The sequence below is a fragment of the Rhinopithecus roxellana genome, chromosome 2, assembly GCF_007565055.1.
Source record: "Rhinopithecus roxellana isolate Shanxi Qingling chromosome 2, ASM756505v1, whole genome shotgun sequence".
In the NCBI taxonomy this organism is placed as follows: domain Eukaryota; kingdom Metazoa; phylum Chordata; class Mammalia; order Primates; family Cercopithecidae; genus Rhinopithecus; species Rhinopithecus roxellana.
This window is the reverse complement of record NC_044550.1, coordinates 169,570,515-169,587,501: the sequence shown is the minus strand read 5'-3', so window position 1 is coordinate 169,587,501 and position 16,987 is coordinate 169,570,515.

Below are 16,987 nucleotides of genomic sequence, written 5' to 3'. Positions count from 1 at the left end.
GTGGTAGAGCTACCCGACTGTGACAACCGATGGGATCCCACAGCAGTTAGACCCAGGGAGCGTGCATGAGAGAGGAGCTGAGTTTGCCTTCAAGGTTTTGGAGCCTGGATTTCCAGGAATCTGGAAAATAGGCGTTCCTTCATTATCCATATTCTAGCTGAACCTGGGGAGATTTTATTTTTTATTTTTTATTTTTTTGAGACCGGGTCTGATTCTGTCACCCAGGCTCTGGAGTTTAGTGGTGCAATCACAGCTCACTGCAGTCTCAACCTCCTGGGCTCGAGCAATCCTCATTCCTCAGCCTCCCAAAGTGCTGGAGTTACAGGCATGAGCCACCACACCCGGCACAGGGAGATTTGTACAAATGCTTGTGCTCAGGAACACCTCAGATTCTGATTCAGTCGACCTGGAGTGGGGTTAGATGTTGCCTCTTATGTGGCCCTAGACAGCTGGAGCTGAGAATCGCCGTTCTAAACCCTGTGATTGCATGCGTTGGCATCACCTAAAAACTCCTTAGATGTGCAGATTCTCAGCCCCACTCAAGACCCACTGAGCCCAAATTTGCATCCTAACTTCTTCTCAACCATTAATGTGCCTGCATCTTACCTGGAACCGTGTTAACATACGGATTCAGATTCAGATTTAGCTCCCCCTAAACCCCTAAGTCTGAGATCTGTCCATGGGCCCACTAGAAGGTCAGCATGCTAATAATGGATATTTCTACAGTGATTCAGAGCTTGCCAGACATTTGAAGTGACCTAATTGCATCTTCCCTAACCCTCAACCTTATCTTGCTCTGCAAAGCAGGCTGGCCAGGCATCATAGCACCACGTTCATGATTTTATTTGACAAACTGGAGACCGAGGATCTCAAAGCGGCCTCTTTTCTGAAGACCCATAGCTAGTATTGAGGCAGGAGAGTAGGGCCTTGCAGTAAGGGAAACTAAAGCTGATCCACTCTGGCTTAATCAAATGAAAGCACTTCAGCAGTGATAGGAATGCGAACGGCTTTGTAAGCCCTCTTCATCCTCTCCATTGACACCATTTATACTTTGTAACTTCACATTCATCGTCTCTGTTACATAGATCACACACAGGTAACATCCTCTCCATTTAAATAGGGTGCATTCCTAGTAAATGACTCCATAACTTCACTTCATTCTCTTCATTTATATAGAGCATACACCAATGGGAAACCCCTAGAGTATTGAAACCCCAGAAAATTTGGTAACTGGGGCTCTTGAGCCCCTATGCTCACGCCCACTCCCACACTGTGGCGTGTACTTTCATTCTCAATGAATCCCTGCTTTTGCTTTTGTCACTTTGTTTGTGCTTTTTGTCTTTTTTTTTTTTTTTTTTTTTTTTTTTTTTTGAGATGGTGGCGTCTCGCTCTGTCACCCGGGTTGGAGTGTAGTGGCATGATCTTGGCTCACTGCAACTCCTGCCTCCCGGGTTCAAGTAATTCTCCTGCCTCAGCCTCCTGAGTAGCTGGGATTACAGGCGCACACCACCACGCCTGACTAATTTTTGTATTTTTGGTAGAGATGGGGATTCGCCATGTTGGCCAGGCTGGTCTCAGACTCCTGACTCAGGTGATCCACCCATCTCCGACTCCCAGAGTGCTGGGATTACAGGCATGAGCCAGCACACCCGGCCGTTGTCCAATTCTTTGTTCGAGATGCTGAGAACCTGGACACCTTCTATTGGTAACAGTATGGGTCCAATCAGGCTTTGCAACTCCAACTCTTTGGCACCAGATACCAGACCACACTGATAAGCCTCACCAGCCTCCCATAAGTATTTGCTAGTTGAATGACAGCTTACCACACTCTGTGAAGGGGGAAGATGATTAACGTGTGACTTGTGGGAGGGGAAGAAAGTGGTCCTGGATCAGTAAATTTCAACCTTGGCTACACAATGGAATCTTCAAAAAAGTTCTGAAGCCTGTGTTCTAGCCCTAAGGATTTGGTTTTAACTGAAATGGACGTGGCCTGGGCTTTGAGACTTTTTTTTTTTTTTTGAGACAGAGTCTTGCTCCGTCGCTCAGGCTAGAGTGTAGTGGCACGATCTTGGCTCACTGTAACCTCCGCCTCCTGGGTTCAAGCAGTTCTCCTGCCTCAGCCTCCCGAGTAGCTGGGACTACAGGGGCCTGCCACCACGCCTGGCTAATTTTTGTAATTTTAGTAGAAACTGGGTTTCACCTTGATGATCAGGCTGGTCTCGAACTCCTGACCTCAGGTGATCCACCTGCCTTGGCCTCCCAAAGTGCTGGGATTACAGGTATGAGCCACCACACCTGGCTGCTTTGAGACTGTTTAAAAGTCATGCAGGTGATTTTAATGTGCAGCGGAGGCCAGCAACTTCTTCTTGTCTCCTGCCCCAAATGACACAGTCTTGTCCTCTGAGTGGAGACAGCCTTCTCTCTCTATTTTTTTTTCTCTTTTCTTTTTTTATTTTATTTTTATTTTTTGAGACAGAGTCTTGCTCTGTCACCCACCCAGGCTGGAGTGCAATGGCGTGATCTTGGCTAACTGCAACCCCTGTCTCCAGGGTTCAAGCGATTCTCCCTCCTCAGCCTCCCAAGTAGCTGGGACTATAGGCACACACTACCATGCCTAGCTAATTTTTTGTATTTTAGCAGAGATGGGGTTTTATCATGTTGCCCAGGCTCGTCTTAAACTCCTGAGCTCAGGCAATCTGCCCACCTAGGCCCTCCCAAAGTGCTAGGATTACAGGTGTGAGCCACTGCACCTGGCCATTTTTTTTCTTTTTTCTTTCTTTCTTTCTTTCTTTTTTTTTTTTTTTTTTGAGACAGAATCTTGTTCTGTCGCCCAGTCTGGAGTGCAGTGGTGCAATCTTGACTCACTGCAACCTCCACCTCCCAGGTTCAAATGGTTCTCCTGCCTCAGTGCCCTGAGTAGCTGGTATTACAAGCGTGTGCCACCAGACACCTGTAATCCCAGGTAGGGACGGGTTTTGCTATGTTGGCCAGGCTGGTCTTGAACTCCTGACCTCAAGTGATCTGCCCGCCTTGGCCTCCCAAAGTGCTGGGATTACAGGTGTGAGCCACCTCATCTGGCCAGGAGACAGTCTTCTGGCTGCTCAAATTCATCTTCCGAAGACCTGGATTTCCCTGGAGTTGGCCTTTTATCCCTGGGTAGCCTTGCATTGGGAATGCCTGCTGGGATCCCAGTCTTCAACTTCATTTAGGGTTGCCACATACAACCAAAATAATAATAATAATAATAAAAGAAGAAGAAGAAGAAGAAAAGGACATCCGATTTAAATTTGAATTGCAGATGAACGACAAGTAATTATTTTGGTATAAGTATGTTCCATTGCAATACATGTGGTATTTTCATACTTAAAATCTGTTGTTTATCTGAAATTCAAATTTAACTGGTTGTGCTATATTTTTATCCAGTAACCCAATTCTCATTCCCAGTGACCAAGGTGTCCGGCGCGAGGGTATCTGGATGTAGTGTGTGTCACCCGGCTTTGTCAGGTGCAGCTCCCAAGAGGAATGGTGGGTTTTCAGGTTCCTTTGTTAAAACTGCCCCAGATGGACAGACACAACAGCCTCCTTGTCTCCTTGGCTACAGAGTCGTTTTTCCATGAATACATCTCATGCGAATGAGCAAACCGGTTTCTCCTCTTCCTGGCACCAGACAGTGTATGCCAATAACATAGCCCAGCTAGAATCTGGGAGCCCAGAATTTGAACATGGAAAGATTTTTTCCCTGGAGCCACATAACATGAGCCAAAAAGCTATACATAACATTTGGTAGAAATGTTACTGCTAGCACGTTCTGAGAAGGTTGGTGGTAGGTGATTTTGACTTTGTTACGCAGCTGGTGTTCACACTGAAGGCACACAACAAATGTGCTCAATTGATAATAAAAATAGTAGCTGGCTGAGTGAGGTCAGCATGATGGCAATCTAAAATGTAGGGGCATGAATTAGTATAAGTTGCTGTTCACTCACGAATTCATTCAAAAGTGATTTCTGGCCAGGCGCGGTGGCTCACGCCTGTAATCCCAGCATTTTGGGAGGCCGAGGTGGGCGGGTCACTTGAGGTCAAGAGTTCGAGACCAACCTGGCCAACATGTGAAACCCCATTTCTACTAAAAATACAAAAATTAGCCAGGTGTGGTGGCGCATATCTGTAATCCTAGCTACTTGGGAGGCTGAGGTGGGAGAATCACTTGAACCCGGGAGGTGGAGGTTGCAGGGAGCTGAAATTGTGCCACTGCACTCCAGGCTGGGGGACAGAGCGAGACTCCATCTCAAAATAAATAAATAAATAAATAAATAATTTCTACTCCGCCTATTATGTGCAGGCATTGGGCAACAGAGATGCACCCCTGCACTCAAATTGTTCCATTCAATCTCTTTAGGAGAGACAGATGAGCGAAGGTAATTATAGTGCAACATGCTGAGTGCTTTGATGAGGGTAACTACAGGGTGCTGTGGGCACCCTTGGAGGGGATTTATCCAGGAGTGAAGGTCAGGAAGGTGCCTCTAGAGGAAGACCTGAAGCATGAGTGCGAACTAGTGCAGTGAAGCAAGTGGGAGGAACAGAGAGAACTCCAGGCGGAGGAAATAGCACATGGCAAAGCAGGGGGGAAGGGAAAGAACATGACACCCTCAGGATGGTGCAAGTTGTGGGGTGTAGCTGGAGGGTAAGCGACTGGTAGCTGAGTAGGGACCAGTGAGGACATTGGTGAGCCTGTAGTTTGAAGCAAACAAAACTCTCATAGAAGGTGTTTAAGCAGAAAAGTATGGTCAGATTTGTCCTGGCTAAAGTATGAAGGATGAATTGCAAGGGGCAAGCCTAAAGTCAGAAAGACCAAGTTGAAGGCTGGTCTAGGCATCCATGGGAGAGATGATGACGGACCTGCCTAGGTAGTGACAAAGGGGTGGAGAGAAATGCATACACTGAGGCGGCATTGTGGAGGTGGGGTCTGCAGGACTTGGAGCATTCACAGGATATGAGGAGTGAGGGAGGGTTAGTGTCTAGATGGATCCCAGGGTACTAGATGCATTTGGCAGTGTAGACGACCAGCTTAGGAGATGTGACCTAAGCTGGTACCTGCGCTCCAGGCTTGAAGACCCAACTTCCTTCTTGTCCATCCTCACAGACAGCTACTAGGCTTTTCCAATTGGATGTGGCTATAGGGGGAAAAATCTTTTTCTTCTACCCTCAGCCAGACACAGTGGCTCATGCCTGTAATCCCAGTACCGTGGGAGGCTGAGGCGGGCAGATTGTCTGAGCTCAGGAATTTGGGACCAGCCTGGGCAGCATAGTGAAACCTCATCTCTACTTTTTTTAAATAAAAAAGAAATTAAAAAATTTTTCTTTTACCCTCTTAGGTCAGTGACAAGGGCTCTGCAAATTAAACAAATGACAGATTAACAGAAAAAAGGCATGTTCATTTTATTTGATGTTAATATTTTAATTTTTACATGTACATGAGAGTCTCATAGAAAAAGAAGTAAAAATCTAAAGAAGCAGTTGGTCTGAGAGCTTATATAATAACAGAGCGTTACATTTATAGAGAAGTGAAAAGACAGAGGAAAAGGGTGCAGGCTTCTAGGGAAGGTAATTCTGGGAAGGTAAATATATGGTGGAAAGAAGGCCGGGTGAGGTGGTTCACGCCTGTAGTCCCAGCTCTTTGGGAGGCCAAGGCAGGTGGGTCACTTGAGGTCAGGAGTTTGAGACCAGCCTGGCCAACATGATAAAACCCTGTCTCTACTGAAAATACAAAAATTAACCGGGTGTGGTGGTGTGCACCTATAATCCCAGCTACTCAGGAGGCTGAGGCAGGAGAATTGCTTGAACCTGGAGAGCAGAGGTTGCAGCGGGCCAAGATCCCACCACTGCACTCCAGCCTGGGTGACAGAGCAAGACTCTGTCTCAAAAAAAAAAACCAAAAAAATAGTTGTTTTCTCTTCCTGGATTGGCGAGGGGAGGGGGAAACCTTCATAATAGAAAATGTATGCCCTGCTTTTAGACAGAAAGGAGGGTGGTAGAGAGCTTTTCCTGTGTCTGCTATTTCTAAACTGCCATCATCTCAAAATAATCTTCATGTCAAAGAGGCATATTTTGGGGTGGCATATTTTGGAGAGGCATATTCTGATCCCCTTTATGGCCAATATGGAAGTATTGGTCTCATCCTTCTCTCTCCATTCTGGATCCCTCTCTTCTGTCCCTCTTTCCTTTAATTCCAGTTCTGCTCCCATCTATTTGACCTCAGGTAGGTCATTCAAACCCCTGGGCCTTTCTGCATCAGGGAAATGGGGGGCACCAGTGAATTCCTGTAGCTCATCTTCAAGGCATCTTCCCGTTCTAAAGTTTCAAGACTTGGGCCTTTGAGTAAGCAGAATATAATAGCTATGAAGGAGGACTTTCAAATCCAACCACCAGGATTTTATCCCAGCTCTACCGATGCTAATCCTTTAATCTACAGCAAGTCACATCAACTCTCCAAAGTTTCAGTTCCCAATATAAATTAGGAGCAATCATAATACTTACCAAATACAGTAATTGTGGGGATATAATTTATTTAGTACAGTGCCTGACACAGAGTAAGCTCCCAATATATGTTAGCTATTAAAATATAATATAGGTAGGCTGGGCATGGTGGCTCATGCCTATAATCCCGGCACTTTGGGAGGCTGAGGTGGGTGGATCATGAGGTCAGGAGATCAAGACCATCCTGGCCAACATGGTGAAACCCCATCTCGACTAAAATACAAAAAATTAGCTGGGTATGATGGTGCCCACCTGTAGTCCCAGCTACTCAGGAGGCTGAGGAAGCAGAATCGCTGGAATCCGGGAGGCAGAGTTACAGTGAGCTGAGATCATGCCTCTGCACTCCAGCCTGGTGACAGAGCAAGACTCTGTCTCAAAAAAAAAAAAAAAAAAAAAAAAAAAAAAAAATATATATATATATATATATATACACACACACACACATATATATAATATAGGTAATGATATCACTATAGCCCTTATTATCCATGCACTAGCAAATGTGGTGTGTGGATAAGTGAACATAATAATAGCTAACACTTACTGAGCCCCTGCAATGTGCCAGGAATTTTCTGCATTTTACATAATTCATTTATTATTTGTACAATTCCTTGAGGAGGGCCTATAATTAGCTCCATTTAATATATCAAGAAACCTAAGCACAGTAAAGTTAAGTGACTTGCTCAAGGTGGTGTCACTAAGAAATGGCAGAGCCAGGCCTTGGAACTCAGGAAGTCTGGCTTTGAGGACTATATCTGTGGTTACTATGTGTCACACGAACCTATCAGAATACAAATTTTCAGGCCAGGCACAGTGGCTCATGCCTATAATCTCAGCACTTCGGGAGGCAGAGGCAGACCGATCACCTGGGTCAGGAGCTTGAGATAAGCCTGGCTAACATGGTGAAACCCTGTCTCTACTAAAAATACAAAAATTAGGGCCTGGCACGGTGGCTCACTCCTATAATCCCAGCACTTTGGGAGGCTGATGGATTGCTTGAGGTCAGGAGTTTGAGATCATCCTGGCCAACATGATGTATCAGGGGAACCCACCCCCAATATTTCAACATAGGTTCTTTCTATTCTCCCTAAGTGTTGACCATCTGAGAAATAAAGAGAAGGAGTACAAAGAAAGGAATTTTACAGCTGGGCCTCCGGGGGTGACATCACATATCAGTAGGTCCATGATGCCCACCTGAGCCACAAAACCAGCAGATTTTTATTAAGAACTTCAAAAGGGGAGGGGGTGTAGGAACAGGGAGTAGGTCACAAAGATCACATGCCTCTGAGGCCAATAAAGATCACAAGGCAAAGGGCAAAATCAAAAACTCCTGATAAGGGTCTATGTTCAGCTGTGCACATATTGTCTTGATAAACATCTTAACGGAAAACAGGGTTTGAGAGCAGAGAACCAGTCTGACCTCAAATTTACCAGGACTGGGGTTTCCCAATCCTAGTAAGCCTGAGGGTACTGCAGGAGACCAGAGCGTATCTGAGTACTTATCTCAACCACATAGGACAGACACTCCCAGAGCAGCCATTTATAGACCTCCCGCCAGGAATGCAATTCTTTTCCTAGGGTCTTAATATTACATTCCTTGCTAGGAAAAGAATTTAGCAGTATCTCTGCTACTTGCACTTCTGTTTATAGGCTCTCTGCAAAAAGAAAAATATGGCTCTTTTTGCCTGGCCCTGCAGGCAGTCAGACCTTACTGTTGTCTTCCCTTGTTCCCTAAAATGGCTATTATTCTGTTCATTTTCAAGGTGCACTGATTTCATATTGTTCACACACACACGTTTTACAATCAATTTGTTCAGTTAACACAATCATCACAGGGTCCTGAGGTGACGTACATCCTCATCTTACAAAGATAACAGGATTAAGAGATTAAAGTAAGACAGGCATAATAAATTATAAGAGTATTATTAGGGAAGTGATAAATGCCCATGAAATCTTCACAATTTATGTTTCCTCTGCTGCGACTTCAGCCGTTCCCTCCATTCCAGGTCCCTGACTTCTCGCAACAATAGTGAAATCCTGTCTCTACAAAAACACAAAAATTACCTGGGCGTGGTGGTGGGCACCTATAATCCCAGCTACTAGGGAGGCTAAGGCAGGAGAATTGGTTGAATCCAGGAGGCGAAGGTTGCAGTGAGTAAAGATTGGGCTCATTCACTGCACTCAATCCAGCCTGGGTGACTGAGTGAGGCTCCCTGCTACATAAATTCCAAAAGAATTTATAACACTGTTTGTTTGTTTCTTTTTTTTTTGAGATGGAGTCTGGCTCTGTCACCCAGGCTGGAGTGCAATGGTGCTATCTCAGCTCACTGCAACCTCTGCCTCTGGAGTTCAAGCAAATCTCCTGCCTCAGCCTCCTGAGTAGCTGGGACTACAGGCTCACGCCACCACACCCAGCTAATTTTTGTGTTTTTAGTAAAGACAGGGCTCCACCATGTTGGCCAGGCAGGTCTCCAACTCCTGACCTCAGGTGATCCACCTGCCTCGGCCTCCCAAAGTGCTGGGATGACAGGCGTGAGCCACCACACCCAGCCTGTCAGCCTGTGTTGTTGTTGTTGTTGTTGTTTTGAGACAGAGTCTCACTCTGTTGCCCAGGCTGGAGTGCAGTGGCGAAATCTCGGCTCACTACAACCTCCACCACCCAGGTTGAAGTGATTCTCCTACCTCAAGTAGATGGGACTACAGGTGTGTGCCACCACATCTGGCTAATTTTTGTATTTTTAGTAGAGATGGGGCTTCGCCACGTTGGCCAGGCTGGTTTCAAACTCCTGACTTCATGTAATCCACCCACTTTGGCCTCCCAAAGTGCTGGGATTACAGGTGTGAGCCACCATGACCATCCTGTTTTTGTTTTTTAGAGACAGGGTCTCTTTGTCACTGAAGCTGGAATGCAGTGGCACAATCTCACCTCACTGCAGACTCAACCTCCTGGGCTCAAGGAGTCCTCCCACTTTAGACCTTCAAGTAGCTGAAACTACAAGCATGCAGGTGTGTGCCTCCACACCCAGCTAATTTTTTGTATTTTTTTGTAGAGATGGGGTTTCACCTTGTTGCCCAGGCTGGTCTCAAACTCCTCAGCTCAAGCAATCCGTCTACCTCAGCCTCCCAAAGGGCTTAGGATTACAGGCCTGAGCCACTGTGCCCTGCCAGCAGTAACATGTTAATAGAAGCTATGCTGGCCAGGAGTGGTGACTCATGCCTAGAATACCAATGCCTTGGAAGGCTGAGGTGGGAGGATCACTTGAGGTCAGGAGTTTGAGACCCAGCCTGGGCATCACAGCAAGACCCTGTCTCTACAAAAAATAATTTAAAATAAAAAAATTATCTGGGTATGGTCATGTGCAATTGTAGTCCTAGCTATTCAGGAAGCTGAGGCGGGAAGGTCGCTTGAGCCTAAGAGTTTCAGGCTACAGTGAGCTGTCATTGCACCACTGCACTCCAGCCTGGGCAACAGAGCAAGACCCTACCTTAAAAAAAAATGTGCCAGGCGTGGTGGCTCACACCTGTAATCCCAGCACTTTGGGAGGCCAAGGCAGGTGGATCACTTAAGGTTAGGAGTTGGAGATCAGCCTGGCCAACATGGAGAAACCTCATCTCTACTAAAAATATAGAAATTAGCCGGGCATGGTGATGCATGTCTGTAAGCCCAGCTACTTGGGGGGCTGAGGCAGGAGAATCGCCTCCCAGGAGAACCCAGGAGACAGGTTGCAGTGAGCTGAGATTGCACCACTGCATTCCAGCCTGGTCTACAGAGCCAGACTCCAACCCCCCCCCCCACAAAAAAAAAAAAAAAAGTGTGAGAAGTTATGCCCCCAAAGGGTTCTGTGGCCCTATGAGCTTGGAAAATAGTAGACTATGCAAAGCTTGCTTGCTTAGTAAACTGCAGGACTTCTCAGACATTTTAAAGCACCAGTGGACACTGTGAATCTCTGGATGGGAAATATAAAAAGCAGTTAATGTTGAAACATGCTAATAGAGAGGCTGGAGAAGAAGAGCAGGGCAATTACAATATATTTTTAAGTTTTTTGTAGAAGTGGGGTCTCATTATGTTGCCCAAGCTGGTCTGGGACTCCTGGCCTTAAGTGATCTTCTGGCCTCAGCCTTCCAAAGTGCTGGGATTACAGGCATGAGCCACCATGTCTGGCTAGGCAGGGCAATTAAAATCTATAGTCTGGCAGTAAAAGTCAGAAGTTTGACTATCAAGTCAGAGTGACCGGAAACTATCCAACTTAAAGGTCACTGACAATGGCAAACTGGAACATAGATTTTGTTTGACCTCACTGTTAAAAGAAGAAAAAAAGGTGTGGGGCAGGGGGTGGGGCTGCAGGGAGATTTGTAGAAATGCTTGTGCTCAGGAACATCTCAGACTCTGATTCAATCAACCTGGAGTAGGGTTAGATGTGGCCTCTTATGTGACCTTAGGGGACAGCTGGAGCTACGAATCACTGTTCTAAACCCTGGTGATTCAAGGTGTGGCCCATGGCCCAAGGCGTTGGCATCACCTAAAAACTCCTTAGAAGTGCAGATTCTTGGCCAAGTGCAGTGGCTCTTGCCTGTAATCCCAGCACTTTGAGAGGCTGAGGTGGGTGGATCACTTGACGTCAGGAGTTCGAGACCAGCCTGACCAACATGGTAAATTGCTGTCTCTACTGAAAAATACAAAAATTAGCCAGATGTGGTGGTGAGGGCCGGTAGTTCCAGCTACTCGGGAGGCTGAGGCAGAAGAATCGCTTCAACCCTGGAGGTGAAGGTTGCAGTGAGCTGAGATCTCACCATTGCACTCCAGCCAGGGTGACAGAGCGAGACTCCATCTCAAAAAAAAAAAAAAAAAAAAGGGAGAATAAATTTTACCTAAATGTCCAATATCGGAGTATTTGATAACACTGGCCTCACATTTTCACGTGGCAATAATTGGCTGCCCTGTTTAGACAAATTTCCTCAATTTACCACAGTACCCGTTGTACCCTATTATATTATATTACAGTTGGCCCACTTCTGTCACTTACGTTACATGGAAGTGGTTGAGTTTGTGACCCTCGGTCTAACTGCAAATTGTAGACTTCTCAGAAGCTGGAATAGTGGTCTAGAGTCTATAACTGCCACACAGGCATTTATTTCTGTAACTTGTTTCTTTTTTTCTGATTATAAAAGTTACTCATGCTGATTCTAGAAAACTTGGAAATACAAAAAAGTATGAAAAATAAAACAGTGACATGCATAGTAACCGCAATTAGTGATGACTATTTAACTTCTGTTATTTTTTTCATCTTTTTTTTTTTTTTTTTGCATCTAGTTATCTAAATTTTCATCGTATTTTGGATCAGACTATATTTGCAGTTTGGTATTTTGCCTTATTTAGAAGACATTCTACCAGCTACTAAGTATGGCTTGTTCTGCCATATTGCAATAGTTGAGTTGTCAAGAAAACTCATTTGATCAAAAATCAAGACTCCCGCAAAAAGGGTATTTTTTTAATGCTGGAATGTCTATCTGAAAGTACTTTTTTATAGTTTCAAGGGCACAGCTCTAAAAGTTAAACATAATTGGAGAATTCCAACATCATATGGTTCGAAAGTCACTCAAAAAACAAACAAACAACATAAAAACAAAAAACTAATGTCTAAGTGCACGTGAAAGGCTAGAATAATGTTATTTCATTGAATGAGAGAATTGAGGGTCAGGCGTGGTGGCTCATGCCTGTAATCTCAGCACTTTGGGAGACAAAGACGGGTGAATCACTTGAGCTCAGGAGTTTGAGATCAGCCTGGGGAAGATGACGAAACCCTGTCTCTACAAAAAATACAAATTTAGCCACGTGCAGTGCCATGCACCTGTAGTCCCAACTACTTAGGAGGCTGAGGCAAGAGAACTGCTTGTGCCCAGGAGACAGAGGTTGCTTGTGTCCAGGAGCAGAGATCATGCCACTGCACTCCTGTCTGGGCAACTGGAGTGAAATCCTGTCTCCAAAAAAAAAGAGATTTGGAAAAAGCAAATTTTCTAAATTCCTATTTAGAATTATAAATTCCTTTTCATAATTTTATGTAATAAGTACATGTAAAGATTTGCGTAACTAACTGATATAATAAAAGTATGGGCCAGGCGCGGTGGCTCACGCCTATAATTCCAGCACTTTGGGAGGCTGAGGCAGGCGGATCATTTGAGGTCAAGAGTTTGAGACCAGCCTGGCCTACATGGTGAAACCCTGTCTCCACTAAAAATACAAAAATTAGCCAGGCATGGTGGTGGGCACCTGTAATCCCAGCTACTCAGGAGGCTGAGGCAGGGGAATCACTTGAACCCAGGAGGTGGAGGTTGCTGTGAGCCGAGATTGCGCCACTGCACTCCAGCCTGGGCAATAGAGTGAGACTCTGTCTCAAAAAAAAAAAAAAAAAAAAAAGTATGAATAGACATTTGACTATTTCATCCATATGCCTAAAAGGTATTTTATTTTATTTTATTTATTTTTATTATTATTTTTTGCAGTGCAGTGGCATGATCTAGGCTCACTGCAACCTCCACCTCCCGTGTTCAAGCAATTCTCTGCCTCAGTCTCCCAAGGAGCTGGTATTACAGGTGCCTGCCACCATGCCTGGCTAATTTTGCATTTTTAGTGGAGACAGGGTTTCACCGTCTTGACTAGGCTGGTCTTGAACTCCTGACCTCGTGATCCACCCACCTCGGCCTCCCAAAGTGCTGGGATTACAGGCATGAGCCACTGTGCCTGGCCTTATTTATTCTTTTAGAAATGGGGTCTTACTTCTTATTTTAGAAATGGGGTCTTACTCCTTATTTATTATTTTAGAAATGGGGTCTTACTCCTTATTTTAGAAATGCGGTCTTACTCTGTTGTCCAGGGTGGAATGCAGTGCTTTGCTCATAGCTTACTGCAGCCTTGACCTCCTGGGCTCAACTGATCCTCCCACCTCAGCCTCCCTTATGGCTGGGACTATAGGTGCAGGCCACCACTACTGGTTTTTATTTTTTATTTGTAGAGATGGGATCTTGCTATGCTGCCCAGGCTGGTCTCAACCTCCTGGCCTCAAGGCAGCCTCCCACCTTGGCCTCCCAAAGTGCTGGAATTATGGTTTAATTTTTTTGTAAATTAAATTAAATTTTACTTTTTAGACAGGATCTAGCTCTGTCACTCAGGCTGGACTGTAGTGGTACAAAATCACAGCTCACTGCAACCTTAACCACCTGGGTTCAAGCTATCTTCCTGCCTCAGTCTGCTGAGTAGCTGGGAGTCCAAACACATGCCACCATGCCCAGCTAATTTTTCATTTTTTTCTAGAGACAGGGATCTCACTATGATGCCCAGGTTGGTCTTGAACTCCCAGGCTCAAGTGATCCCTCCACCTCAGCCTCCCAAAAGCAGTGGGATTACAGGTATGAGCCACCACACCTGGCTCAAAACCTTTTTCATGAAGAAAAACATTGGCGATATTAGGAACATAAGAGTAGTCATTGTATTCGTTTTTTTTTTTTCTTTCTTTTTGACAGTCTCACTCTGTCACCCACACTGGAGTGCAATGGTGTGATCTCAGCTCACTGCAACGTCTGCCTCCTGGGTTCAAGTGATTCTCATGCCTCAGCCTCCTAGGTAGTTGAGATTACAGGTGAGCACCACAATGCCTGGCTAATTTTCATATTTGTACTAGAGATGGGGTTTTTCCATGTTGCCCAGACTGGTCTCGAACTCTTGGGCTCAAGCAGTCCACTTGCCTCAGCCTCCCAAAGTGCTGGGATTACGGATGTGTGCCCCCATGCCTGGCCTCGTATTTGGCACTTTATTTAGAACCCTAGCATTCTACAAGTGAGAGGGCTTTGGATGCCATCCCTGTAACTCTCTCCTTGAAATAGGAATCCCCACCGGCTGCAGTGGTTCACACCTGTAATCCCAGCACTTCGGGAGGCCGAGGTGGGTGGATCACGACGTCAGGAGATCGAGACCATCCTGGCTAACACAGTGAAACCCCGTCTCTACTAAAAAATACAAAATATTAGTCAGGCGAGGTAGTGGGCACCTATAGTCCCAGCTACTCAGGAGGCTGAGGCAGGAGAATGGTGTGAACCCAGGAGGCGGAGCTTGCAGTGAGCCGAGATCACGCCACTGCACTCCAGCCTGGGCAACAGAGCAAGACTCCATCTCAAAAAAAAAAAAAAAAAAAAAAGAATAAAAGAAATAGGAATCCCCTCTACAAATCACAGTAAGTGATTGTCTTTTTTCCACCTGAAGGTCTCCTGCAGTAGGAAACCCACTGCCGCAGAGGAGCAGTCCAGAGCTTCCTGACTAACAAGTTCTTCCTGGCCAGGCTCGGTGGCTCATGCCTATTATTCCAACACTTTGGGAGGCCAAGGCTGGTGGATCACCTGAGGTCAGGAGTTTGAGGCCAGCCTGGACAACATAGTGAAACCCCGTCTCTACTAAAAACACAAAAATTAGCCAGGCGTGGTGGTACAAGCCTGTAATCCCAGCTCCTTGGAGGCTAAGGCAGGAGAATCACTTGAACCCAGCAGGCAGAGGTTGCAGTGAGCCAAGATCACACCACTGTACTCCTGCCTGGGCGACAACAGAGAGACTCCATCTCAAAAATAAAGTTCTTTGCATTAAAGCAAAGTGTCTTCTGCTGATTTCCACCTGGTTGCCCAATTCTGCTCTCCAGCTCTGACTCTTGTCCATATGACAAGCTCTTCACTATTTCAAGAAAGTGATGACATTGCCAAGCCATCTTTTTTAAGCTAAGCATCTCTAGTTTTTTCATGTTTCTGATATGTCATCGTTTCCAGATGTTTTTAGAAATTCAGAATGATTTTAGGATTACATGAAATTAAAAAGGAGTTAGATGAAAATAGCTCTGGATCTGAACAAGGAAAGGAAAAGAATCTTGCTCATAGTAGGAACAATTCGTGTCATCTCAGTCCTCACGGCTGTACACTAAGGCCGACTGTTGCTCAAGACTTACTGTCCTGCAAGTGACAGACAACCTAACTCAACCTGGCTTAAGCAAAACAAATAAATACACTAATGAGGAGCTAAAAAGTCCCACAATTGATCTCAGCCTTCAGTATAACTTGAGCAGGAACTTGCAAGGACTAAAAGAAATTTCCTCTTCACCCTTTGAAAGTTTGCAGAAAAAAAATCAACTCACAAAAGACAGATTCATTGGAGAAAAGGGATACAAATCTTTTTTTTTTTTTTTTTTGAGCCAGAGTTTCTGCTTTCTCACCTAGGCTGGAGTGCAGTGGTGCGATCTTGGCTCACTGTAACTTCTGCCTCCTGGGTTCAAGTGATTCTTCTGCCTTAGCCCCCGAGTAGCTGAGATTACAGGCGCGTGCCACCACAACTGGGTAATTTTTGTATTTTTAGTAGAGATGAGGTTTCACCATGTTGGTAAAGCTGCGTTCGAACTCCTAGCCTCAAGTGATCTGCCCGCCTCGGCCTCCCAAAATGTTGGGATTACAGGTGTGAGCCACGGCGCCTGGCCACAAATCTTAACATGTATTTGGGGAGAACCACAGAGTGATTACCCAACCCACAGTGGTTCAGAAGTTTATATACCATCCTGGTAAAATAGCTTATGGGAGGACGGGAAAAGAGGAAATCTATTGAGGGGATTACTAGGAAGAATGAGTGGATCAGGGAACAGAGAAGGACTTGGACAAGCCAGGCACGGTGGCTCATGCCTATAATCCCAGCATTTTAGGAGGCCAAAGCCAGTGGATCACTTGAGGTCAGGAGTTTGAGACCAGCCTGGCCAACACAGCAAAATTAGCCAGACGTGGTGTCACAACCTATAATCCCAGCTACTGGGGAGGTTGAGGCAGCAAGAATTGCTTGAACCCGGAAGGCAGAGGTTGCAGTGAGCTGAGATCGCACCACTGCCCTCCAGCCTAGGTGTCAGAGTGAGACTCCATCTCAAAAAAAAAAAAAAAAAAAAGAAAAAAGAAAAAAACTTGGAGATTATCTTGGGAGAAGGTCTGTTCAGGTGTGGTTACATTCTTGGTCTAACAGGGAGGGGAAAGAAAACACAGTAGTTTTTTTTTTTGGCGGATCTAGATTTCAGTCAGATAAAGGAACTTCAATGTTATCCTGTGCTTTGGGAGGGAGGGCTGGGCAGGGGGAAGGTCAGAGAGGCCTCGAGGCTTCTTCAGTTTACCACATCGAAGTGCCATATATTGGTTTCTGTGCTCCAGCAAACTCAAATGATGACACTAGGTCCTGGTTTCTGTCCACCTCTCAACAATGCTATCTACTGTATTGCCTTCATTCTTGGTCAAAACTGTGGTGGCTCCATGGCCTGGGGTAGTGGCTCATGCCTAGAGTCCCGGCACTTTGGGAGGCCGAGGCTGGAGGATCACTTGAGGTCAGGAGTTTGAGGCCAGCCAGGCCAATATGGTGAAACCCCATCTCCACTAAAAATACAAAGAATTATCT